The sequence below is a fragment of the Eleutherodactylus coqui genome, chromosome 3 (genome assembly GCF_035609145.1).
Source record: "Eleutherodactylus coqui strain aEleCoq1 chromosome 3, aEleCoq1.hap1, whole genome shotgun sequence".
NCBI classification, from domain to species: domain Eukaryota; kingdom Metazoa; phylum Chordata; class Amphibia; order Anura; family Eleutherodactylidae; genus Eleutherodactylus; species Eleutherodactylus coqui.
This window is the reverse complement of record NC_089839.1, coordinates 142,502,710-142,528,387: the sequence shown is the minus strand read 5'-3', so window position 1 is coordinate 142,528,387 and position 25,678 is coordinate 142,502,710. Positions and strand designations below refer to the sequence as shown.

The 25,678-nt window shown below is 48.5% G+C and overlaps 1 protein-coding gene across 2 annotated transcripts in view; it reads right to left on the bottom strand.

Annotated features, from left to right (window-relative positions):
* The window catches only part of TCF20 (transcription factor 20), an 80,423-nt gene that overhangs the window by 40,123 nt on the left and 14,622 nt on the right, over positions 1 to 25,678 (bottom strand). The window contains exon 1 of one of the 2 annotated variants that reach the window (XM_066596212.1): positions 8,698 to 8,754. The exons of the other annotated variant lie outside the window; for it this stretch is intronic. The gene's annotated coding sequence lies outside the window, so the exon portion shown is untranslated. Of the gene's footprint in view, positions 1 to 8,697; positions 8,755 to 25,678 lie in introns of those variants that run through there. 2 annotated transcript variants of the gene reach the window in all.

The window sequence follows — 25,678 nt, the reverse complement described above, 5'->3', positions numbered from 1 at the left end:
GCTACCAGCTGTGTCTCCATGGCAACCAGACGCCCCGCAGCCGCCAACCGGACCCCTGGAGTGAACACCGCCGACCTGTCACCCACCGCCAGGCACAAGGTAACCGGCGCAGTCCCCCCCCCCCCCATCACAGCCCCCCCGGCCCAGCGACAGCCCCCCCCCCCCCCCCGGCCCAGCGCTAGTTCCCCCATCACAGCGGCAGCCCCCCCGGCCCAGCGCTAGTTCCCTCGGCGCAGCGGCAGCCCCCCCGGCCTAGCGACAGCCTCCCCGGCCTAGCGACAGCCCCCCCCATCGCAGCGGCAGCCCCCCGGCCTAGCGACAGCCCCCCCCCCCCCATCACAGCGGCAGCCCCCCCCGGCCTAGCGCTAGTTCCCCCCCCCCCCCCCCCCGGCGCAGCCCGGCGCAGCGGCAGCCCCCCCGGCCCATCACTTACCAGGACAGCTGGACGGCGGGACAGCTGGGCGGCTTCTCCGGACAGCTCGGCAGCTCTGCACCTTCCTCTAACAGAGGAAGGTACAGAATGGCCGCTCCAGTGCGCTCCCGAGCAGTGACAGCTCGTCTGCGCATGCGCAGAAGAGCTGTAGCGGGGAGCACACTGAAGCGGCTCGTGCTGAATGGAGAAGACCGGACTGCGCAAGCGCGTCTAAAAAAGCAAGCTGCCGGCGAATTTAGACGGAACCATGGAGACGAGGACGCTAGCAACGGAGCAGGTAAGTGGAATAACTTCTGTATGGCTCATATTTAATGCACGATGTATATTACAAAGTGCATTAATATGGCCATACGGAAGTGTATAACCCCACTTTGTTTCGCGAGACCACCCCTTTAACATGCTTATTTTAATCCCCCATTGCTTAAAATGGGCATAATATGCACCAAAATAGGACACTGCTTTTTTTTCTCTCCATGCACATAATACACATGTAAAATAATGCATCTCTGAGTGGCCCAATGTAAATCAACAGGTTTTTCGGAACGCGTATCACACACATGAAAAATACACGTGTAATACGCAGCCCGCATACTGTGTGAGCCCTTAGCTCTCCCTTATTGTCAAGTCTCCACATCACCATAGACTTAAGTTATGGTGGAGTTAAAGGATGCAACAGGGAGCCGGGGATGTATTTTTTTCATACGCTCTCACTCCCACAATCCAGCGCTGTCACCCTCTGAACTGTGCCCGGCATTACAGTCTGCTTCTTTTCAGAGCCCAGTGTGCATGTTCTCCCATAGAAGTCTACAGGAAGGCACGTGCATGTAAGTCTGAAAAGTCCAGAGGGTGCCAGGGCTGGATTGCAGGAGTGAAGGAGTATAAAAATATACATCACGCCGCCTCCCGGTCACGTCCCCTAACAGCAGAACGTAAAGCTATCAGCATTTCCCCTGGAGAACGACTGATAAAATTGATTGTTAAAATCAAGTCAGCTGGATTTTAACGATCAGCAAAAAGTGCCCGAAATGCGGGTGCCCCGCACCCATTTACACGCACCAATTATCACTAAAACGACCGCCAATTAGCAAATTTTTAGTGGTAATCTTCCAGTGTAAATGAGCCTTAACTGCATTCAGGGAAGTCTTAATTTGTACACCTAATTGGTACTTAAGTAGCTGAATTGCTACTTAATGCTTTATGCAAAATGATCGCTCAAAGCTGTCAAACTGTCGTTTGAGCGATTTTTGAGAGATCATCTGCTGGTGTAAATGGGCCCATTAAAAGCCATGGTTTTAGGCTCTGTTCACACTTGCAATTTACATTTCTAAAGCCATTCATGGTACAAGGCATTGCCAGTTGGGGTGCCTCACACCCCCCTCCAACTTATAATAGGGTTGGTCTTGTGCCAGCAGAGATGTGAAAAGCATTGTACTGGGGATGAGGTCCAGCCAACTGCCAGGGTAAACAGATCCAGCAATCAACCAACAAATGGGACCTTTTACGAGGCCATGAAAATCATCATTTGCTGGCAGCACGGGTCTAAACAAGGTAAGTGCTGCCTACAGATGCACACTGAGGACTAGTAACTGTGCTGCCAGCATACGGTGATCTTGGGGTGATTTACACAGGTGATTTTCTCGCACGATTTCTGTGTGTTGTGAGATGCACAGAAATCCCACGGGTAAATAATCCATTACATTAAATAGGCAGCAATGCTGCAAGATGGAAACAGTACAACAGTTCCGGTTTTTGCGTGATTCTGTTTAAGAATTGACCATTCTTCAAAATGGGAGCAAAAGATAACAAAAACACACTGTGTTCGCATGTACATGCAAACATGATGTAATTTTCCTTTTTTACTATTTGAGTAATTAATAAAACACAGTTAATAGGACCATTTCAATGCGTTTAATTCACATAAGACTATTTTGCGCACGCATTTTGTCCACGCAAAAAAATGCTCTACTAAAGCACATATTGAATTAATTACACTAATTACTAGAGATGAGCGAGCCTACTCGCCACGCCCCTTTTTCGCCCGAGTACCGCGATTTTCGAGTACTTTCGTACTCGGGCGAAAAGATTCGGGGGGCGCTGTGGGTGAGTGGGGGGTTGCAGCGGGGAGTGGGGGGGGGGGAGGGAGAGAGAGGGCTCCCCCCTGTTCCCCGCTGCTACCCCCTGCGCCTCCCCCCAAATCTTTTCACTCGAGTACGGAAGTACTCGAAAATCGCGGTGCTCGATCGAGTAAATACTCGAAACGAGTAGGTTCACTCATCTCTACTAATTACCCATTTCAATGAATGGGAGCATGGCTGCATGTTCTTTTTTGCACACGTGCAAAAAAATATAGTAAAACATGCAAATGCACGCAAGTACAAAACGCCCATTGCGCAAATGTGAACGTCAATGCTCTTACGCCCATATACCATGGACCTAAATAAAACTATATATGAACTCACGGCAAAGAGTACAGTCTACACCCCGAGGCTCTGCCTGAACCTATGAGCACGAGCCTCGGATGGAACCATTGGCTTGCTTTGCCATATCATTATGGAAACTAACAGACATGGATGGTTGGTCTTCATTTAAGCAACAGAAGCCAATGGGATCAACAGAGAATCCTTAGAGGGAGGCTGGGATGTTTGGCCCTCGCACTTCACACCAGCGTTCATCCTCGTTCTGGCTTCCCATCCTTCTGTCTCAGATTAGGAGCAGAGACCGAACTTAAAACTGAATTTAACTCTTCCATTGAAATTAACCCTTTAGTGACCACCCTATAGTGTTTCTACGTCCTGCCCTTGCAGGACGTGCATGGAATGAGATCGTGTGGCTATTTCCATGTATACACTGCGGGCTGACTATTTCTTACAGCTGACACCCCAGGGCAACAGCTCCGCCGAGCGGCTCATCGGGGCTGTTAACCCTTTAAATGCCGCTGTCAATTCTGACGGCGGCATTTAAATCCCCCGACCAAAGCTCGGAGGTTCCGTACAGCCTCCTGCGATGAAATCGCCAGGAGCTGTGCGGGTGTCATAGCAGCTGGGGGCCTTCTGAAAGGCCCCAGAGCTGTCATGGCAGATTGCCTATCAAGCTATTCCCGTGTAGTGGCCTGATAGACTGCCTATCAGATTGCAGTATGATGTAATGCTATGGCATTACATCACACTGCAGAAGCAATCAAAGCGTCGCAAGTTGTTGTCCCCTAGGGGGACTAAAAAAAAAAAAAGGAAAAATAATAAAGTTTTACTAATTATTAAATAAAAAGTAATAAAAGTTTTAAAAAATAATAGTCTAAATAATAAAACAAAAATACTCAATGAAAGAATGCAATAAAAAAAAAACGACCAAAAAGTCCTACATATTCCACAATAGTACCAATGCAAACTACAGGACATCACGCAAAAAATGAGCCCTCGCACTACTAGGTCGATGGAAAACTAAAAAAGTTATTGCGCACAGAAGATGGCAGCATAATCGAAAAAATTAAATATCTTTGAAAAAATACAAGTAATACAGCAACAAAAAAAAAAAATCTATATAAGTTTGGTATCGTAGTAATCCTACTGACCAATAGAATGGATAAATAAAGGAGGGACAATTTTTTAAAGCGGAAAGAGGAAGGTGGGCGGCAGAAGACAAGCATGGAAAAAAATAAAGCTTGGTCACTACGGTGTTATAAAATAAATAAAAAAAGCTAAATGGAATGCTTTCAGTTTGCCTTAGGTTTCCGCGTTTTTTAAATTAAATAAATAGTGCTGCAGACTGCGCTATTCCGTTAAAAAGGAAACCTAAACTAATGGAAGTAAAGCGAAAGCCTTCCATTTTTTCTTTTTAAAACCCGTTGAAATCAATGAGGAAAAACTGAAGGTTTTAGTTGTTTTAGGGCTCGTTCACATCAGTGTTAGGGGATTAGGCAATCAGCACCCCCTGGCTCTTATAAGCCCTCTTATGACCCCATTATAGTCAAACAGTCTGTTCGGTTCCAGTTTCTAGCCAGCAGCATTTCAAGGTTGAAATAGCGCAGCTTGCTGCACTACTTTGTTCTGATCGGCCGCCTGCAATCCTATGCAACTGGCGTGAAAACACACGGAAAACAAATCGCGGCATGTTCTATTTCTGTGCGGGTCTTGCAGAGGCCTGCACAGAAATGTCACTCCCAGCGCGCAGGCTCCGCTCTGTGCATGCGCCGGCTGGGCAGCAGCCGGCGCGTGACAGGGCTGTAGCCGCGGGAGCAGGTGAGTGCCGCGCTGGTCCCTGCAGGGACGCGGGTCGGATCCCGCTGCTAGAATTCTCGCAGGGGATCCGACCCGGCCGTCTGCAGGCGGCCTTATCTAGCAGAAATCTGCGATGGAGGTTCTGAATGTAACATCCGATGCTGATGCAAACGAGTCTTTCAGGGCGGCCTCACACTACCATAATTTCCTGGCATATTACGTGTGCATAGTACGGGGTAAATGGAGTCAATGAAAGCATATTGATCACTAATCCATTCCCACTTGCATTGTAGAATTTGTTTTCTTAAATTAAACAAGTGTTCTATTTTAACGCATATAACGCACAATCAAGCCCATTGTTCTCTATGGGAGTATACAAAAACACTGTGCGCATGCAATTACATTACATCTATGCTGAATTATACACAACGTCGCTCAGCAACAGAGCGGGACAATTCAGGGAGAAAAAAAAAAAACAGGAGGACTGCGCATGACAGCGAGTGTGAGACACGCTTTCACGCACATCAAAAATTGCCCCGATATAGGATGAATAGTGCTGTGAAAGAGCCCTAAAAGTACACAGGGCCCATGCACCGGAAGGTGCTCACAGACCACAATTCACCTAGAGTGCTTTGAATATAGAGTACTAGACGTGCTCGGCTGTGGAGTGCTATGGGTGTGGAGTGCAGGGGGTCACATAAGTGCTTGACTGTGGATGTAGAGTGCTGCAGATTATGAAGGTGCTCGGCTGTGGGTGTAGAGTGCGGCGCGTCATGTGGCTCCCGCGGGTGTAGAGTGCGGCGCGTCATGTGGCTCCCGCGGGTGTAGAGTGCGGCGCGTCATGTGGCTCCCGCGGGTGTAGAGTGCGGCGCGTCATGAGGCTCCCGCGGGTGTAGAGTGCGGCGCGTCATGAGGCTCCCGCGGGTGTAGAGTGCGGCGCGTCATGAGGCTCCCGCGGGTGTAGAGTGCGGCGCGTCATGAGGCTCCCGCGGGTGTAGAGTGCGGCGCGTCATGAGGCTCCCGCGGGTGTAGAGTGCGGCGCGTCATGAGGCTCCCGCGGGTGTAGAGTGCGGCGCGTCATGAGGCTCCCGCGGGTGTAGAGTGCGGCGCGTCATGAGGCTCCCGCGGGTGTAGAGTGCGGCGCGTCATGAGGCTCCCGCGGGTGTAGAGTGCGGCGCGTCATGAGGCTCCCGCGGGTGTAGAGTGCGGCGCGTCATGAGGCTCCCGCGGGTGTAGAGTGCGGCGCGTCATGAGGCTCCCGCGGGTGTAGAGTGCGGCGCGTCATGAGGCTCCCGCGGGTGTAGAGTGCGGCGCGTCATGAGGCTCCCGCGGGTGTAGAGTGCGGCGCGTCATGAGGCTCCCGCGGGTGTAGAGTGCGGCGCGTCATGAGGCTCCCGCGGGTGTAGAGTGCGGCGCGTCATGAGGCTCCCGCGGGTGTAGAGTGCGGCGCGTCATGAGGCTCCCGCGGGTGTAGAGTGCGGCGCGTCATGAGGCTCCCGCGGGTGTAGAGTGCGGCGCGTCATGAGGCTCCCGCGGGTGTAGAGTGCGGCGCGTCATGAGGCTCCCGCGGGTGTAGAGTGCGGCGCGTCATGAGGCTCCCGCGGGTGTAGAGTGCGGCGCGTCATGAGGCTCCCGCGGGTGTAGAGTGCGGCACGTCATGAGGCTCCCGCGGGTGTAGAGTGCGGCACGTCATGAGGCTCCCGCGGGTGTAGAGTGCGGCACGTCATGAGGCTCCCGCGGGTGTAGAGTGCGGCACGTCATGAGGCTCCCGCGGGTGTAGAGTGCGGCACGTCATGAGGCTCCCGCGGGTGTAGAGTGCGGCACGTCATGAGGCTCCCGCGGGTGTAGAGTGCGGCACGTCATGAGGCTCCCGCGGGTGTAGAGTGCGGCACGTCATGAGGCTCCCGCGGGTGTAGAGTACGGCACGTCATGAGGCTCCCGCGGGTGTAGAGTGCGGCACGTCATGAGGCTCCCGCGGGTGTAGAGTGCGGCACGTCATGTGGCTCCTCGGGTGTAGAGTGCGGCACGTCATGTGGCTCCTCGGGTGTAGAGTGCGGCACGTCATGTGGCTCCCCGGGTGTAGAGTGCGGCACGTCATGTGGCTCCCCGGGTGTAGAGTGCTGCGGGTCGTATAGAGTGCTCAGGTGTAGAGTGCTGCGGGTGATGTAGAGCAGGGGTCCCCAACTCCAGTCCTCGGGGACCACCAACAGGTCATGTTTTCAGAATATCCTATGGTAAGAACACCTGTGGCAATGTCTGAGGCACCGGCAATAATTACATCACCTGTGCAATACTGAGGAAATCCTGAAAACATGATCTGTTGGGGTCCCTGAGGACTGGAGTTGGGGAACACTGATGTAAAGTGCTGGGGTGTAGAGTGCTGCGGGGGGGGGGGGGGGGGGTCATGCAGGTGCTCGGGTGTAGAGTGCTGCGGGGGGGGGGGGGGGGTCATGCAGGTGCTCGGGTGTAGAGTGCTGCGGGGGTCATGCAGGTGCTCGGGTGTAGAGTGCTGGGGGGGGGCATGCAGGTGCTCGGGTGTAGAGTGCTGCGGGGGTCATGCAGGTGCTCGGGTGTAGAGTGCTGCGGGGTCATGCAGGTGCTCGGGTGTAGAGTGCTGCGGGGGTCATGCAGGTGCTCGGGTGTAGAGTGCTGCGGGGGTCATGCAGGTGCTCGGGTGTAGAGTGCTGCGGGGGTCATGCAGGTGCTCGGGTGTAGAGTGCTGCGGGGGTCATGCAGGTGCTCGGGTGTAGAGTGCTGCGGGGGTCATGCAGGTGCCCGGGGTGTAGAGTGCTGCGGGGGTCATGCAGGTGCCCGGGGTGTAGAGTGCTGCGGGGGTCATGCAGGTGCCCGGGGTGTAGAGTGCTGCGGGGGTCATGCAGGTGCTCGGGTGTAGAGTGCTGCGGGGGTCATGCAGGTGCTCGGGTGTAGAGTGCTGCGGGGGTCATGCAGGTGCTCGGGTGTAGAGTGCTGCGGGGGTCATGCAGGTGCTCGGGTGTAGAGTGCTGCGGGGGTCATGCAGGTGCTCGGGTGTAGAGTGCTGCGGGGGTCATGCAGGTGCCCGGGGTGTAGAGTGCTGCGGGGGTCATGCAGGTGCCCGGGGTGTAGAGTGCTGCGGGGGTCATGCAGGTGCCCGGGGTGTAGAGTGCTGCGGGGTCATGCAGGTGCCCGGGGTGTAGAGTTCTGTGGGGTCATGCAGGTGCCCGGGGTGTAGAGTGCTGCGGGGGTCATGCAGGTGCTCGGGTGTAGAGTGCTGCGGGGGTCATGCAGGTGCCCGGGGTGTAGAGTGCTGCGGGGGTCATGCAGGTGCCCGGGGTGTAGAGTGCTGCGGGGTCATGCAGGTGCCCGGGGTGTAGAGTGCTGCGGGGTCATGCAGGTGCCCGGGGTGTAGAGTTCTGTGGGGTCATGCAGGTGCCCGGGGTGTAGAGTGCTGCGGGGGTCATGCAGGTGCTCGGGTGTAGAGTGCTGCGGGGGTCATGCAGGTGCCCGGGGTGTAGAGTGCTGCGGGGGTCATGCAGGTGCCCGGGGTGTAGAGTGCTGCGGGGGTCATGCAGGTGCCCGGGGTGTAGAGTGCTGCGGGGTCATGCAGGTGCCCGGGGTGTAGAGTTCTGTGGGGTCATGCAGGCGCTCGGGTGTAGAGTGCTGCGGGGTCATGCAGGTGCTCGGGTGTAGAGTGCTGCGGGGTCATGCAGGTGCTCGGGTGTAGAGTGCTGCGGGGTCATGCAGGTGCTCGGGTGTAGAGTGCTGCGGGGTTATGCAGGGCTCCCCACGGTAGGTCTGCACACCACCGGCCGCCCTCACACGGACATCTCCTCACAGACTCGTCTCTCCCGCTCTTTCCGCTTAAATAGAAAGTAAGAGCTGGCCGCTCGGCGCGTCACGTTGTCAGTAAAAATGGATGCGTAGAGCTGAGGGATCCGACGTGCTGCTCCGCAGCAACAGCGCCGAGAGCGGCAGCCATGACTACACGGACGGTAGCAGCTCGGCTGCCGCGGCGGCCCCTCCGTGTAGGCTGAGTGCAGCCGTCCGTGTCCGCGGCCCCTCCAGCAGTACCTGCCAGTCCTCCTCGGCTCTCAGCTCCCTCTCATCAGTTGCTCACACATCACGGCATCCTCTGACATCACTTCCTGTATCTTCTACAGTCGCACTTTTTTCCTTTTGTCTAGCTTTATTGAACAAGCAGTGTGGACGCCATGGCGTGCGGCTACAGTGTGCCGGGCTGTAGACACAATGCGGCAGCGGGCGCTGGAGGGAACGGGTCGTCCCTGGGCTACAGCGCCGACCGCGCTCACGCAGGGTGTTTGTTCCAGCGTTTAGCGCCGCGCTGAAGGCTGTGAAACGCTTCCATTGATTTCCGTGGTCTTGTCGGGCAAGCGTTTCAACGCTGCGATTTTCATAGGCTGTCTGCTCTATTGTAGTGCGTTTCCGTGCCTAGGCAGCTCCTCACGCTGTTTTTGGTTTGTTTATTTTAACATACGCTTGTCTGAGCGCAGCCTAACCAGCGATTAAGATATGGTAAATGTACAGAATAGGCGATTTGGGGCCCCCACACACTGCGTTTTTTCACTCGACTGTCAGTGACTTTCTAATGCTAACGACGCATCGCAAGTTTGTGATTTTTGTGCGATGCCTTTTTAGCATTAGAAATACCCCCTGACCTTCATGTTAAAAAAAACCACAAGTGCGTGGGAGCCCTTAGGCGCATAGGACCATATCCGTAATGTTTTAGCGCGGTGGAGCCATCGGTGCTCCAGCCCATCACTACGTATGACAACGTATATCTCACGCTCGCTCTCATGCTTTTTTTATTTCCCACTCACTCCCGTCACTTAGCAACCATGCATATAAACGCCACACATACATAATTAAATTGCGTATGTACTGCGTTGATTACACGCCTGTAGAGAACAATGAGCTCTATCGAGCGTAATGCCCAGCAAAATAGAACATGCTTACTTTTTTGCACGTGTAGGATACACAATGAATATTTGCCAATGCGAATGAATCAATTAACTTTATTGACTATTAACCACATATCACACATTTAATATGTGGTGAAAATAAGTTCGCATGGGCCCGGCCTTAAACATTTTTCCAATATGTTTTATTAGCTATATTTTGTATACTTTTTCCTTATAATTCCCCCTTCTGCTATACAGCATAACAGCATAGCAGAAGCGGACGCCCCGCTGTGCCTGCACCGTTCTCTCCAGTGCAGCTGCAGGCACAACTATCCCCATATAAAACACTGTAATAAGTGTCTGTTTTATATTTTATTGCATATTTAACCCTACTTGGTCCTCTTGAGCCCACTGCACTGGTGTTAATCCTCCTAGGTCTCAGCAGCTCTATCCATGACACTGTGAAGGTCAAGCTGCTTTTCGCTGCAGACAGTTTCTCCCCTTGAAAGCGCACACTCCCTGCTGAACTGGATACACTGTTAGTCTGCAGAGTACTGTATGCCATCACCTGAGACATGGACCATGCATGGGATCCGACTGGGAGCAGGCGCTGTCAAAGGGTGAAGCCGTCTGCAGTACAGAACAGCTTCTCCTTCACACCAAGTCGCCAAGAAGAAAGAGGAAAAACACCAGCACGGGAGATAGAGCAGCGGGGGCACAGGAGGACGGTATTATTGTATCTTGACGCCACCGGAAGGGTGGGTGGCGACAAGATACAGTGTTTTTGAAATGCTGGCCACTCCCCCGTCAGGTCCTGGCACTCAGTAACAGCGCCTTTGGAGTACCCTGCGTATCCAGACAGTGAGGGAGCGGCCGTCTGTCAGCATTCTGCAGCAGTGGGGGAGACAGAGTGAGCGGCGGGGCCGGCAGCGGCACAGGCGCTTCCCCGTCACCATCCCCTACACTGACCAGTGGCACAGGATTTTGCTGGAACACTGGCGGCATCAGCAGCAGCAGGAGTAGCAGCGGCACCTGCACTACTGCGATATCTCACACAGAGTAACGTAGGGAGGCGTGGGTGGAGGTCAGCGGCGGACACAGAGGGAGCGTCGGGGACGGCTGAGTAGCTTCCCCGCCAACCTCCCTGTACTGTAGCGGCTGGGGAAGCACACAGGGAGTCGGGTAGCTGCGGGGCTGACAGGAGGCTGCAGGATGAAAATGAAAATAAAAGGACCTTGCAGCCTTGAGCCAATCGGGAGCTAGGGGTGTGACAGGGGCGTTCCTCCTGTCAAACCCCTAGCTTCCGGTGGCGTCAAGAAACACTAATACCTAGGAAGACAAAGTAGGGTTAAAAGTTACTATAAAACAAACAAATACAGCATTGTATAGAAACAGCTGTGCCTGCAGCTACACTAGAGAGAACAGTGCAGGCACAGCGGCGGCATCCTCTTCTGCTACGCTTTTAGTTGACTATAGACTTTGCCAGCCCACCTGGCTGTATAGCAAAACAGGTTGTCTTTTTTTTTTTTAAAAGAAAATTAAAATGAAAATTACTTTAGGCCTCTTTCACACGGGTGACAGCAATATCGCTGTGAGAAAATCGCTGTGTTTTGTGCAATATTACTGCGTTTTCTAACAGCTATACGGTAATTTGGTAGCGCTCTTTTGCCAGGATTTTCAGGGGGCTTAAAATATAAGCACTACCCCGAAAATAGGAAACATTACCTAACGGGCCCTGTCCGCTCCGCCGCACTTCTCCTCCAGCAGTTCTGCGGCACTTGTTCGTAGTCTTTAACCACCACTTCCTGGATGAAGACTAAATCCTGCCTTTAGGAAGCACTGGCTCTGATTGGTTCTTGAGTGCCACGGCTCAGCCAATCACTGCAGCACTTGATGAACTAATCACAACCATTGCATTGAATGCTAATAAAACAAATTGCAAAAATGCTTAGAATCACCTATATTTTTTTTTTTGCTTTATTTTTTAAAATGCAGCTAGGTCTTATTTTAGGCACAAACAGTCCCTACTGTAAAAGTTGTCGCACCGCATGAAAAGCGCGATTTCGTGCAATGCGATGCAACACAAAGGAAGGCGCCATGGGAAAACATGGGCTACAAAACATCGCAAATCGTGGTTGTATAGAACATGCGACAATTTTATATTCTCGCAATGTAGCAGGCTACAAAACATCGCTAATGTGAAGGAACCCATTGGAAAGCATGGACTTCACATACACGCGATTTGTAGCATTGTCCCAACACAAGAAAAATCGCACGATTTTGTCGCCCCTGTGGAAGTGGCCTAACACATTATTTACCCCGCACAGTGAACGTTGTCAAAAAAAAAAAAAAAAAACAACACTCCAGAATTGCACTTTTTTGGTCACCCTGTCTCAAAAAAATTTTTTTTTTATAAAAAGCGATCAAAAAGTCGTATGCATTTCAAAATAGTACCAATAGAAACTACAGGATGGCCAAAAAATGAGCCCTCGCACAAATACGTCGACGGAACAATAAAAAGTTATGGCTGTCAGAAGATGGCAACGGAAAATTAAAAAAATAGAGATATATATATATATATATCTCTATCTTTGAGCAAAAATAAAAGTACACTACAGCAAAAAATATATATATAAAATGTATCATAGTAAATCATACTGACCCATAGAATATCAATTTTGTTGCAGTGCATACGCTGTAGAAACACCACTAAGAATTTTTTTTTAAACATTTTTTCAGTACATTCATACATACATTAGTACTAGAGATGAGCGAACGTACTCGGATAAGCACTACTCGTCCGAGTAATGTGCTTTATCCGAGTACCGCTGTACTCGTGCTGAAAGATTCGGGACGCGCTGCGGAGCGGGGAGCTGCAGGGGAGAGCGGGGAGGAACGGAGGGGAGATCTCTCTCTCCTTCTCTCCTGCCCGCTCTGCCCCGCTCCCCGCTGCGACTCACCTGTCAGCAGCGGCGCTCCCCGAATCTTTCAGCACGAGTACAGCGGTACTCGGATAAGGCACATTACTCGGACGAGTAGTGCTTATCCGAGTACGTTCGCTCATCTCTAATTAGTACCATTGAAAAATACAATTCATCCCAAAAAAAAGCCCTCGTAGCTACATCGATGGATAAATAAAAGAGTTACGATTTTTTAAAAAAACGTAAAAGAACGAACGAAAATGGGAAGAAAAAAAAATTTTTTTTTCCAATATGTGTAATAAAATCAAAACGGAACATTTGGTATTGCTGTGTCTGCAGAAGTGTGATCTATCAAAATAACACATTATTTATCTCACATGGTGAATGTAGTTAAAAAAAAAAAAACAATTACAAAAATGTCAGAATTGTGCTTTTTTTTGTCAACCTCTCAAGTAAAAAAAAAGCTATCAAAAAAATCGCATGTGGTCCACAATAGTACCAGTAGAAACTACAGGACGTCCTGCAAAAGAGGAGCCATTATACAACTTTGCCGCCCTCCCCAAAAAAAAGTCATTTTCATGCCGTAGAAACAAGACCCCGCCCCCCCCTAAGATGGCACAATTGGTTTTTTTCCCCCATTTCTCTCCACTTAAAATTTTTTATACATTTTTCGGTATATTATATGGTACATTAATAGCACTATTCAAAAATTCCCACAAAAATAAACAAGCCCTCCAACAATTACACTGATGGACAAATAAGATTTTTTTGAAAGTGGAGTGGGGAGGAGAAATTAAAATGCAAAAAGCTTTCTTGTACCACTAGAGGCCTAGTTAGGATAGTAACACTATACATGTGTATGCTGTACACACGGCTGGCTTTAGAAAAATGGAGCCCTGAGTGGAACCTTCTTTTTGGCACCCCTTGAGAACACCATTCAGTCTGCTGCTAAACACCCGGCCTGCTCACGGTTCCAATGAGCAAAATTGTGATTAGTTTGGTTTCTTCAGAACCAGACTGCACCATTTTCTTACCACTCATCACCTTTAGGCACTGCTGCACTAGTTCCTGAGGTAGTCGGACATCTAAAACCCTTTGTTCAGTATATAAGGACCTACCAGAGCAGTACTTAGAGAGGAAGAGAAGTGAGGTAAGTGATGACATTATCATGTATTGGATTTGATATGCATTACACAACCAATCCCTTTTAAGTGAGACAAGCTGCAATTCCAGGCACAGCCAGTATGAAATGTATGGCGCTGTGCCTGGTATGGACTGAAGTGACAGCGATGGCTCACTGGAGCGTGGTTATCATTTTAATCAGGTGATCAGTGACGATCACAAATGGCAGACACCTGCCAATCATATATTAATGTGCTATCCATGAAATGCCATGAACAGCCCCACTGCAATAAGATCGCAAGGGGCCGCCTGCATGCCATGGCAGCCGTGGGCCTTCCTAACAGTTTTTCAATACATTAAATAGTTCTATTAATAAAAACAAATACAACTTGCCCCGCAATAAGCAACAAGCGCTCAGACAGCGATGTTGATGGAAAAACAAAAGTGATGATTTTTTTGAAAGTAGCAGGTAACGCCAAAAATGGGGAAAAGGGACCACGTCCTTAAGGCTGCCTTCACACTTGCAAGAAAATTGCACGTTTTTTTGAGCACTGCAAGAGTGCGTGAAAATGCAGAATTATGAAACCAATGATTTTCAATGGCTTTATTCACATTTGAGATGTTTTCACTCATTTGATGTGGAGTGAAAAAAAAAAATTCGAAACATGTCCTAGCTTTCTGCGTTTAGTGATTTTTTTTCTTTTATCTCCCAGGTTACCCTATGGAACCTCCTTTTTATCGCATCGCAAAGCACAAACTTGCGATTTTCGTACAATGTGATTCGGTGCATTTTTAACATTAGAAACTTCGCGAGAAAAATGTGCAATAAAAATGCATGAGAAAAAATAAAATTGCAAGAAGCAGTGATGTGTTTGCTAGAAAATGCATCGCTGACGCTCATACATCTCATGAACATAATTGCTATTTTGAAGCAATAGCAACCAATTGCAGCTCAGCTTTCATTTCTAATACTGATATAACATGAGAGCTGCGCTGTGATTGGTTACTATGGGCAACATAGGCTTTCTTTTGGGCAGTTTCAATAACAGTGTGGTGCTGGGCTCATTGTTGTGCCCCGCTTTGTATATTCCAGGACGGCTATTCATAAAATCACCGTGCAACGCACCGGTATATCGCTTAGTTAAAGTATAAGACATTTTGGGAAAATTTGTTATTTTCTCCTGCCATCTTCTGAAGGCAAAAACTTTATTGTTCCATCGAAATTGTTTTGCGAGGGCTTATTTTTTTGTGGGACGTCCTGTAGATTCTATTGGTACCATTTAGGAGTCCATATGATTTCTTTGATTGCTTTTTATTAAACCTTTTTCTGGGAGATGGGGTGACCATAAGGGTGCATTCAGACGACCGTATATCGGCTGCGTTTTCACGCCCAGCTGATATACGGCGTCTCTCTCTGCAGGGGGAGGAGGCTGGAAGAGCCGGGAGCAGTGCTCTGAGCTCCCACCCCCTCTCTGCCTCCTCTGCACCCCCTCTCCACTATTTGCAATGATTGGAGGCAGAACTGGGGCGGGGCTAAATTCCAGGAATTAGCTCTGCCCCTGTCCCGCCTCTCCTCATTAAAAATAGTGCAGGGGGGTGGAGAGGAGGCAGACAGGGGGCGGGAGCTCAGAGCACTGCTCCCAGCTCTTCCAGCCTCCTCCCCCTGCAGAGAGAGACGCCGTATATCGGCTGGGCGTGAAAACCCAGCCGATATACGGTCGTCTGAATGCACCCTAAAGGTGCAATTGGCAGCATTTAAAGGGTTAACAACTCCGATCAGCGGTGGTGCTGATCGGAGCTGCTGTTGACAGGTGCAGGCTGTAAGAAACAGCTGGCACCCGCATTCTAAGGAGCGGAATAGACACCAGATCTTCCTCCATAGAAGCTCTGAACCTCCATAATGTAAATCTATGCCTTGTAGCGTTAGGGGGTTAAAGAAATTAATTCAGCCTTATAGGAGTTCATTTTAGTTTCATCAATTGTATTTATATACACAAGGCCTGTGGATCTGTCCTCAGACTAGCTTGCTACATTAGGGCAACTATTTATCCCGCATGCCAAACACAGATGGGAGGAAAACAGCATTATCATCTTTTGGTCACTTTGGTGCCCCCAAAAAATAAAACTAATCAAAAAGGTGTGTGTACCCCACAAATGGTACCAATGAAAAGTGCAGCTCACACCACAAAAACAGAAGGCCTATAAAAGTTCTGTTGATGAAAAAACTAGAATGGAGTATCAGAATCTGGCGAATCTGAGGGCTCTGGCCGTCCTTCTTGATTGTTACAATATTACAGGTTATACCACTGATTAATCAGAAGGGTCGGAGGTCCGGAGATTATTCCATCTACCAGACAGGAGTCAGGAAGGAATTCTTTTCCCCCTAAAGTTCGGAAATTTTTTTGTCTTCCTGTAGATAAACGTTACAGGATAACAGGCTGCATTGGATGCACTTGTGTCTTTTCCAACCTTAGGCCTGCAGACGGCCGGGTCAGAGAATTCACGCAGCGGGACCCGACCCGAGCCCCTGCAGGGACCAGTGCAGCGCTCACCTCTCCCGTGGCTCCGGCTCTTTGATGTGCCGGCGCATGCGCAGAGCGGAGCCGGTGGCCGGGGGTAACATTTCCGTGCAGGCCTCTGCGATCCCCGCACAGAAATAGAGCATGCCGCGGATTCTTTTTCCGCGTGTGATTTCACGCGGACAAACCGCAGCCGTCTGCCTAGGATTGTGTTTTCTAACGCAATCCTATGGCAGCTTCCACGGGCAGAAATTCTGCGGGAAATCCCGCCGCAGAATTTCCGCCCATTGGCAGAGGGCCTTACACACTATGGCAATAGTGACAATGATAATGATTTTTTGCTTATGTAAGGTGCATTTTATTCCTACATTTCTACTTGTGGAAAATAAATGGTTAATGTTTGCAAAAAAAAAAAAAAACACAGCATACAAATATTATCAAGACTGGAAGTAGAGATTGAACAGACATGTGATTCAGAACGCCATCACGGGTGGCATTTCCTCCCGCAGGCTCTAAAGCTCCTTATTATATCTGAGCTATTTCAATCCAGGTTACCATAGAAACAGCAAGGCCGCAGCCTCAGCTCGCAGTGAAGCTCTACAGCATTTGTACCTTTATGTTATACCAATATTTAAGAAATAATGGTGAATATCCAGGAAACAATACATTTTACACATTAAGGGATACTATAAAAATGACATGACTTTGATAAATCGCACAAAATCAGGGCATAAAATGGGGTGTGGGGTCCCTCCTGCTAACAGAGAGGGGCGAACGCGGCACCCACAAGCCATAAGGTTGTTTCACCATCCTAAAGATACGACAATACATTGTGTATGTGCAGCATTATGCAACGCCACTATGGCGATGGACGGCCACATGATACGCGGTGCAATGGACTTTCAGTGATCCATGCATGTGCGTGTCCATACGCATGAAAAATAGATCCCAGCATGCTCTTCTTCTCCGCTTACCATGCAGTGTGAGCCCTACACATGTGTAGGCGACATATAAGACACTGTTCATACGCAATACATGGCGTATGGGCGGCGGTTTCCTACGCAACCCACTATGAAGCGAACCAGGGCATTGAATTAAGAAAAAAAAAGGTCACATGTGCATGACCGCATGCGTGAGATACGTGGGCATGCGCAGTGTGCACATAGCCATGCATGGTCTCCACCGGCAGACCCAGTATTTACAAACACCGGTAAAACGCTGTGGGATGACAAACAGCGTTTTATAGGCACAGCTGTGGACATGAGGCCTAAGGCCCACGGGTGGATCACATTGCACACGTGGAAGCCGCAGTGGAATCCGACCCTGCCTGTGGCAGAGGACACTGCTTACCCGTCCGGGTCTTCCATTTTCTTCACTGCAGATGTGTGTGGAGTTCAGTTTTTTTTTTAAACTCCTGCTTTCCTGCAGAATCCGCAGCCCATGCGCAATTGAACGAATGGGCCGCAGAACTAGTCACACTGCACATGGCAGCATGCGTGAGATACCAACGGTGTGTGTGATATAAGAGTGTGTGCATAGTGCACAATCGTTACCCTACACAGTGACAGACGGCTCACCGATGGTTCTCACAACGGTATAACACTGCGTAATACACGCAGCGTTTTACGCATGCGGCTGTGTGAATGAGCCCTACCTGTGTGTGTTAGAGGAGGAATTCAACAGCCTCAGTTCATTTTCGTCCTGTCAAGAAAACGCTGGAGAGCACCTTCCTCCTCAAGATCCTCTGTTTCTCTGGGTGGTCTTCCCAGTGATATTAATCTGCATGGACGTTTGCTTTCAATCACTGATAACTATGCCCATTGGACCTCTGTGGGAAATAAGTAGAACTTGTTTAACACTTTCCAATCCACTGTCTGATGTCTGAAGACATTCTGATTGAAGGCTGTACAGCTCCGATTGTCGGAAGACATCCGGCAGGGTATTCTTACTGTAGATTACTGGCCGCTCTGTTGTCGGGAGCCTCTCCAGCATGTCATACACGGCAGTACTGGCTCTAGCCAGCAGATGGCACCATTGTATAATGGCAGAAAGAGAAAGCCCCCTAGGAAACCCTGAATCCAAAATTGGATTGCAAAGGGTTAAGTCAAACTGTCAATCTGCTGGGCTCTTCCTACTGTATAACATGCTGCCAGCAGAATCCATCATATTTTCTGCATAACAGATTCCTTGATCGGAAATACCACAGCACTTTAACCTCTTAAACTTGTAAAAAATTCTAAATGGCGTGAAATGGGAAAAAAGGAAATTCCACCATCTTTGGGGGGTGGGGGTCTTGTCTCTACAGCAAAAGTGACATGATAATGTTATTCTGCGGATCAGTGCGATTGCGAGGATACCAAATTTACTTATACACACACTATCTCTATATCTATATCTTTTTTTTTTCTTTTTTTGATGCGCTACTTGTAAAATAACTGTGGAAAAATACAATTCTTTTCTGACGCTATTTTCTGACCACCGTAGCTTTTATTTTTCCGTTGACATCACAGGGTGCCGTTCGGGACCCCTGAACATTGATCGAGGGATTTAAATGCCACGGCCTGGATTGACATATAGTGTTAAGCCATCAAAAAGGATCCAGCAATGGGGAGAAAAGTCATCCGAGATACTTCCCTCCGAATTCTCTGATCCTGGCTTGACTAGACTGATTGGTCTATACACAAACTGGGAGAGACCTGTCGATCTAGCTGAGCAGGGTGGGGAGAAGCCGATAGGAAGCTGCCCCAATGACTCCTTCCCATTTCCTTTCTAACTTCCTAATAGTCACATTAAAGGAAAGGAGAAGGGAAAATGCAAGTGACAGCAGAAAGAAAGAGAACACTGTTATTATCAGCCTATCCTCTGTACCTCCTCTTGTGACCCCAAGGGGGTGATATAGGCCCTGTAATTCATGTTATCATCTCCCTACCAGTTAGAAAGGACATGAGCTGGCCTGACCACGCTAATATGGGAGAATCCTAATAGAAAAGGTTGTTGGGGTCCATCATAAATTACATTTAACCCCTTATTGACAAAGCCTGTTTGAGCTTTAATAACCAGGTTAAATTCTGGAAATCTGACATGTGTCACTATAACAGAATAACTCCGTAAAGGTTTTGCATATCCAAGTGATTCTAACACTTTTTTCACCAAATAATGTACTTCATTTATGTGGTAAAAATAGACCCATAGAATTTGTGGATCTGTATTAAAAGCACCAAAATTGGGAACATTTAAGAAAACAGATTTTTTTTTCACATTTTCAACTGCAGTATGTCAAATATGTACAAACATACTGTACATTATTTATTCTTGAAGCACATTGGCTGAAAAAACTAAAGTTTTTCCATTTTGGAGAAATTTGCCATTAATTACATTTTGAGGAACACTTTGCTTTCCTACACCAAGCCAAGTTTGCAAAGGCTCATGGGTGTCAGAATAATAGGTACCCCCACAAATGACCACATAAAAAGAAAAAAGACACACCCTTGAAGATATTTACTGAGGGGTGTCAGGAGTATTTTCACCCTACAGTTTTTTTAAAGAGTTAATGCAATTTAGAGGAGAAAGAATAAAATTTTTTAAAATATGTAATTTTAACCCCTTCCCGCTGCAGGGCGTAAGTTTACGTCCTGGCAACGGGGGACTTCCCGCAACAGGGCGTAAACTTACGTTCTGGGAATAGCGCGGGATCACAAATGATCCCGCGCTATCCCGCAGCGGGAGACGGCTGTCAGTCACAGCCGGCGTCCCGCTGCAACAGCGGGGGGCCCCCACTGTTAACCCCTTCCCTGCCGCAATCTAAGTAGATCGCGGCAATGAAAGAGTTCACAGAGGGAGCGCGCTCCCTCTGTGTCTCCGGCCGGCTCTGTCGCCATGGCAACAGGACGCCAGACACTGGCGTCCTGTTGCCAGTGCCTGAGATCGCTGTGTAAGCGATAAGGCATGGCAGGGCTGTAGCCCTGCCATGACTTATCACAGCGATGGGCAGTACTGTTGTCAAAGTCCCCCAGGGGGACACAAATGTTGTAAAATAAAAGGATTAAAAAAATGAATAAAAAAAAAAAAAATGTAAAAAAAAAAAAGTTTAAAAAACCCTTTTTTAAATGCTTTTTCTCAGATTAGCAGAAAAAAATTAAAACCCCCATATATTTGGTATTGTCGCATCCGTAACGATGCGTACAATACGTTGCACATGCTTTTGACTGTGCACGGTAAAAAACTGCTAAAAAACTGAGGCAAAATGCTAATTTTTAGCATTTTGCCTCACTAAAAACGCAATAAAAGTGATCAAAAAAGCCATATGTACCCCAAAATGGTACCAATAAAAACTACAGCTCGTCTCGCAAAAAATAAGATCTCACAGAGCTCCGTACATCAAAAAATAAAAAAGTTACAGGACTTTGAATGCAGCGATTTAGAAAAAAAAAAAAAAAAAAAGATTTCCAAAAAAAGGGTTTTTATTGCAGAAAAGTGGAAAAACCTAAAAAAAAAAAGGTAAGAATTTTGGTATCGTTGTAACCGTACCGACCCGCAGAAAAAATGGATTGTGTTGTTTATGCTGCATGATTAACGCTGTAAAAAAAAAATCTATGGCAGAATTGATGCATTTTCTCTCCCTGCTATCATTAAAAAAAAAAAGTTTTACAATATAGTCAAATGTACTCAAAAATGACGCCGATAAAAACAGTTCACCACACAAAAAACAAGCCCTTATACGGCCGCGTCGATGGAAAAATAAAAAAATTACGGCTTTTCATAAATGGAGAAGAAAATCCGCCAAAAATCGTTGCGTCCTTAAGCCCAAAATAGGCCATGTCATTAAGGGGTTAAAGACAGGTTTTGTTTCTATAATGCACATAATGAGGATTTACAACCTAAAATGGATCCCCTTGTTTGTCCCGTGTTCAGAAACATACCCATTGTGGCCCTAATATTATGTCTGTATGCACAACAGGGCCCAAAATGCAAGGAGCAGCCGGTGGCTTTCAGAACAGACATTTTGCTTGAAGGCGTTTTAGGCCCCATTGCCCACTTGTAGAGCTTTTAAGCTGCCAAAACGATAGAGAACCCCCATTAATGACCCTGTTTTGAAAACTAGACCCCTTGACAAATTTATCTAGGGGTCTACTGCGTATTTTGACCCCACCGTTTTTGAATGAATCTATGCAAAGCAGAAGGAAAAAAAATAGGATTTTCATTTTTTTGGCAATGGAGGACTTTCAGGGCACACCTGACAAGTTACCCCTGCTCAACAAGCTGCTCCTGGAATTTCAGGATGGTGAGCGTTCCCTGCGACTTCTTGTAAAGTACGAATTACAGGTAGAGATCTGAATAATGCTGGCCTCGCATGGCCATATGTGGAATCCATTTGCGGAGGCCTGCAGCAGATCTCAGATGTGTGCCCAGCCGTGGCGTTGCATACGGCCCCGTAATGTACTGCGCATAACTGTGGCTCACACAGGCGGACATGCACAGTGCACCTTCTTTTGTTTATGTAATGCATTTGCGTATGGGCTGCGGGTATATCCGCGAACATAGAGCACAATGGACCTTATGTTGCGGATATCCGCGGGAAAATAGAACATACTGCATTTTGTTTTCTGTAATTCCGAACCGCTAATGTGAGCGCAATTGTGTAATCAAACGCATTTGATTGATCTGCGTATTACCACGGATCAAACGCATGCAGAATCTGCAATTCCTATCCGATCCTGTAAGACCGGCCTAAGGTAGATTGCTAACTTTTCATACCATTGGATCACGTGACCAGGGACCACTTCATGAGGCCTTTGGTCACTGCTCCAGGCTCTTGGCTACCTTTGGTAGCCAGGAGCAACGAGATTTTAACTCTTCCTCGGCTTTGGCACTTACGTCCGCCATTTTGCCCATGGGTGCATGCGCAGAAGCTGGGTAAAGATCTGTGGATAAAGATCCTATCGTGGGACATCACCAGAGGGCTTATGTAACTAATTTAACTTTTTTTTTTTTTTACTTTTACATGATCACGTGACCAGGAACCACATATCTCAGCCTTCCCCGGTGAAATTTCCAGGCTCTCAGCTACCTTTGGTAGCCAGGATTAGGGAGATTTTAGATTTTCTGAGGCCTTCGCAGCTTCTGCGCATGTGGCCGCCATTTTGTCAATGGGCGCATGCGCAGAAGCTCGGGAGTGGTCTGCTGATAAAGATCCCGTTGGGTGACAAATCCAAGGGCCTAAGGGCTCATGTCCACGGGCAAAATGACATTTAAAATCCGCAGCGGATCTCCCGCGCGCGGATCCGCACCCCATAGGGATGCATTGACCACCCGCGGGTAGATAAATACCCGCGGATCGTCAATAAAAGTGATTTTAAAAAAAATGGAGCATGAAAAAATCTGGACCATGCTCCATTTTCATGCGGGTCTCCCGCGGGGACGGCTCCCGCGGGCTTCTATTGAAGCCTATGGAAGCCGTCCGGATCCGCGGGAGACCTAAAATAGGAATTTAAAGCATTTACTCACCCGCAGCGGGCCGCGAAGCTCTGCTCTTCCTCACGGCTGCATCTCCCTTGCTTCGGCTCGGCGGATGTGCCCGGCGCATGCGCGCGGCACGTCGACGACGTGCCGGCGATGTGCCGCCGGCGTCAGGAATTCATCCGCCGGCCGAAAATAAAGATCCGGCCGTGAGGAAGAGCAGAGCTTCGCCGCCCGCTACGGAAAGGTAAATGCTTTTAAATTGCTATTTTCAGCGCTCATGTCCGCGGGGCAGGAGGGACCCGCTGCAGATTCTACATGTAGAATCTGCAGCGGATCTGATTTTCCCCGTGGACATGAGGCCTTAGGCAAGTAATTTCATCTCCCCTCACGGATACAATCCATGGAGAGAGATGAAACTAACTTTTTTTTTTTTAACTTTACATGATCGCTGTTATCCAATAGATAACAGCAATCCCGTAATCAGGGACCACATACAGCAAACCCTGGTGACATCTCCCTGCTCTTGGCTATGTTTGACAGCCAGGAGCAGGGAGATTTTAAATTTCCTGGTCTCGCTGGCCTTCTGCGCATGTGCCCGACATTTTACCTTTGGCGCGCATGCTCAGAAGGCGGCGTCAGGTCCTTGCAGGACCAAATTGCCGTGGGACATCACGGGGTCCAGAGGGGAGTAGTTTCAGCTCCCATCACGGATTTGGGAAATGAAACTTTATTTAACTTTCTTTTAAAAACTTTTATGTGATCGCCATTATCGACTGAATAACGGCAATTACGTGACCAGGGGTCACACACTGCAGCCCCCGGATAACAGCAACCTCCGGCAGCTGATAGCAGGAAGATGTCACATGCAGAGACGCCGGGGCTTTAGTCTACAGGGCCAGTGTGCTTTTGCGGCCCTGTAGATTAAAGCCCAGACACCCAGAATGTGATAACATATATGGGTGGTCACTAAGGGGTTAACGTGTTGGCAGACAATATCTCCTCATTCTCTCCCAAACCCATCCTCTCTTCCTAGTCCCAAACAAGACTCATCTACCCTTGCCTCACAATACATCTAGATGAATCAGTGTCCCATAACATATCCCCTCCCCAGGAGGAACTTGATCTCTTGATCTACATCTTTTGCTGGACAGGGTCGTCGTCGTCTTCATCTTCACTCAGTATTCAACGAACTTCCCATTGCTCAGATTTTTATGCTGCCAAACATCCACCTTCATCTGGTCCCTCTAGGCTCTAATGGACTCCTGGAGGAGCCTACTTTGGGCATGTTCATGTAGTTATGATGACCTGGCATTCTAAATTACTAGAACTCCTTGGGGTTCTCCCTGTGTCCCTCCGGACTTTTGTCCATTGAAACACCCAGAGGGAAAAACACTTTTTTATTTAGGGTTTCTCTAGACAGAGAATTTCCAAATCTACATTACATACTCCCAAACTAGGCAATCACCGGTGTCTTACACTCTACCGCCTTCACCCCCTCTCAGTCCACCTGAAGCTTCCAAATGCTGACCCAATTCCCACCAATTCATTGCTCTGGATACCCCCCAAAGTCCAGACCTCCCCTACTCAGCCTTCCGAGTCACTCTCCCCATTTGGTACAAGGTCAAGTAGTCTGCTCATGCCACTTACACGTGTGGCACAATCCCAGCTCCCTGGCATAATGTGCCCAATTACCCTTCCTCATGTTTCAGAGCATGTGCAAACCAAGGTGCCATGTTTCACACTTGGTAGACATGTTCTTGCGAAGTCTACTTCTGGTCCAAAATCTATGGTCTAGCGGCTAGCCCATAGCCTGTTTAAAGTTATTCTTTGCCAAGATCTATGGATTTCCTTACTACAGCATGACACTCAAAACTCTCTAGCATCCAGTTCCATCTTTTTACTTTGCTTCACTGCCAAGAGAAGCAATCTATCAGCTCATTCTTGGAAAACAATGAATATTCCGCTACAAGAGGTTAAATCTAGGATTGACAGGTTTCTTATAGATGAAAAACTGTCTAGTATACTTCTAGACAACACGGTCAGTTTCTTAACAGTTCATTCACACATAGCAGAAAATAAAGACATTAAAAAGAAAAACCTTCTCTCACTCCTGTGTATAGCAATTCCAAATATGTGCAATCCAATTAACTTATCACTGAAAACCCTGGAACAACGGTCCCCATATTTAATTTATTTTTGTATCTCCTGTCATTAGTTGGTAACTCAGCGCACTTTGACCGCTATGTTTATCACTTCTCATTGGAGAAAGCTGATCGTTACAGCTCTCCGTCATTGAGGTTGGACTGACAAAGTGTCGGCCTATCTCTTTACCCAGTACCCAGCGTGCTGGGGGGGGGGGGGGGGGGTAATAAATTACCTGAAGGCGCTGCAGAATAAGAGGGCGCTATACAAAATAACAAGTCCCTTTTTACCTGCTGAGCTCTACAGACCGAGATTTACCACTATGTTGGAGGACTTCTATATAAAACCTACCTGCACGGTGCATCAACAATTTTGAGTTGTATCAAGATGGTGAACACAAAGGGGTTGTCATTAGAACAAAACCCCCTCCCCCAGCTGGGCCTGACTCAGGGCACCCAGGATATGAGCGCTGATGCCAAAAGCAGTGACAGTGAGTCCGATTGGCCACAGTAGTCACGTGCTTCTGTCAAGCAGTTTACCCAGAAGTCATCACTAATACCTGCTGTAGCTGTCAGCTGCGTCCCAGGGGTCTAGGAGAGGGGAGTATACCCTATTTTTTTATTTTAGGCAAAGCACAGCTGGGGGCAGTGTTTTTTGTTCGAATGACAAAGGCTTTGTAAAAACAGGTGACATATCATAGGCACGTGTCGAAAGTTTTGATCACTGGGGTCACAGATTGTCAGGAGGAGACAGCTGGTTGTCCAAGCTCTATTGCTGTTCGGAGGAGCACTTCAGCTGACTCGTTCTAACAATCAGTGGGGTCTCAGCTGCAGGAACCGCAGAAATCAAAACTTAACATGTCTCTATGACATATCAAAGGTTTTTAGAAAGTGCAGTTACATTTTAGGTTTAGGTGCACACTAGTAGATTTTGATACCATGTCATGTCCGTGTAATGTCAGGATCCACAC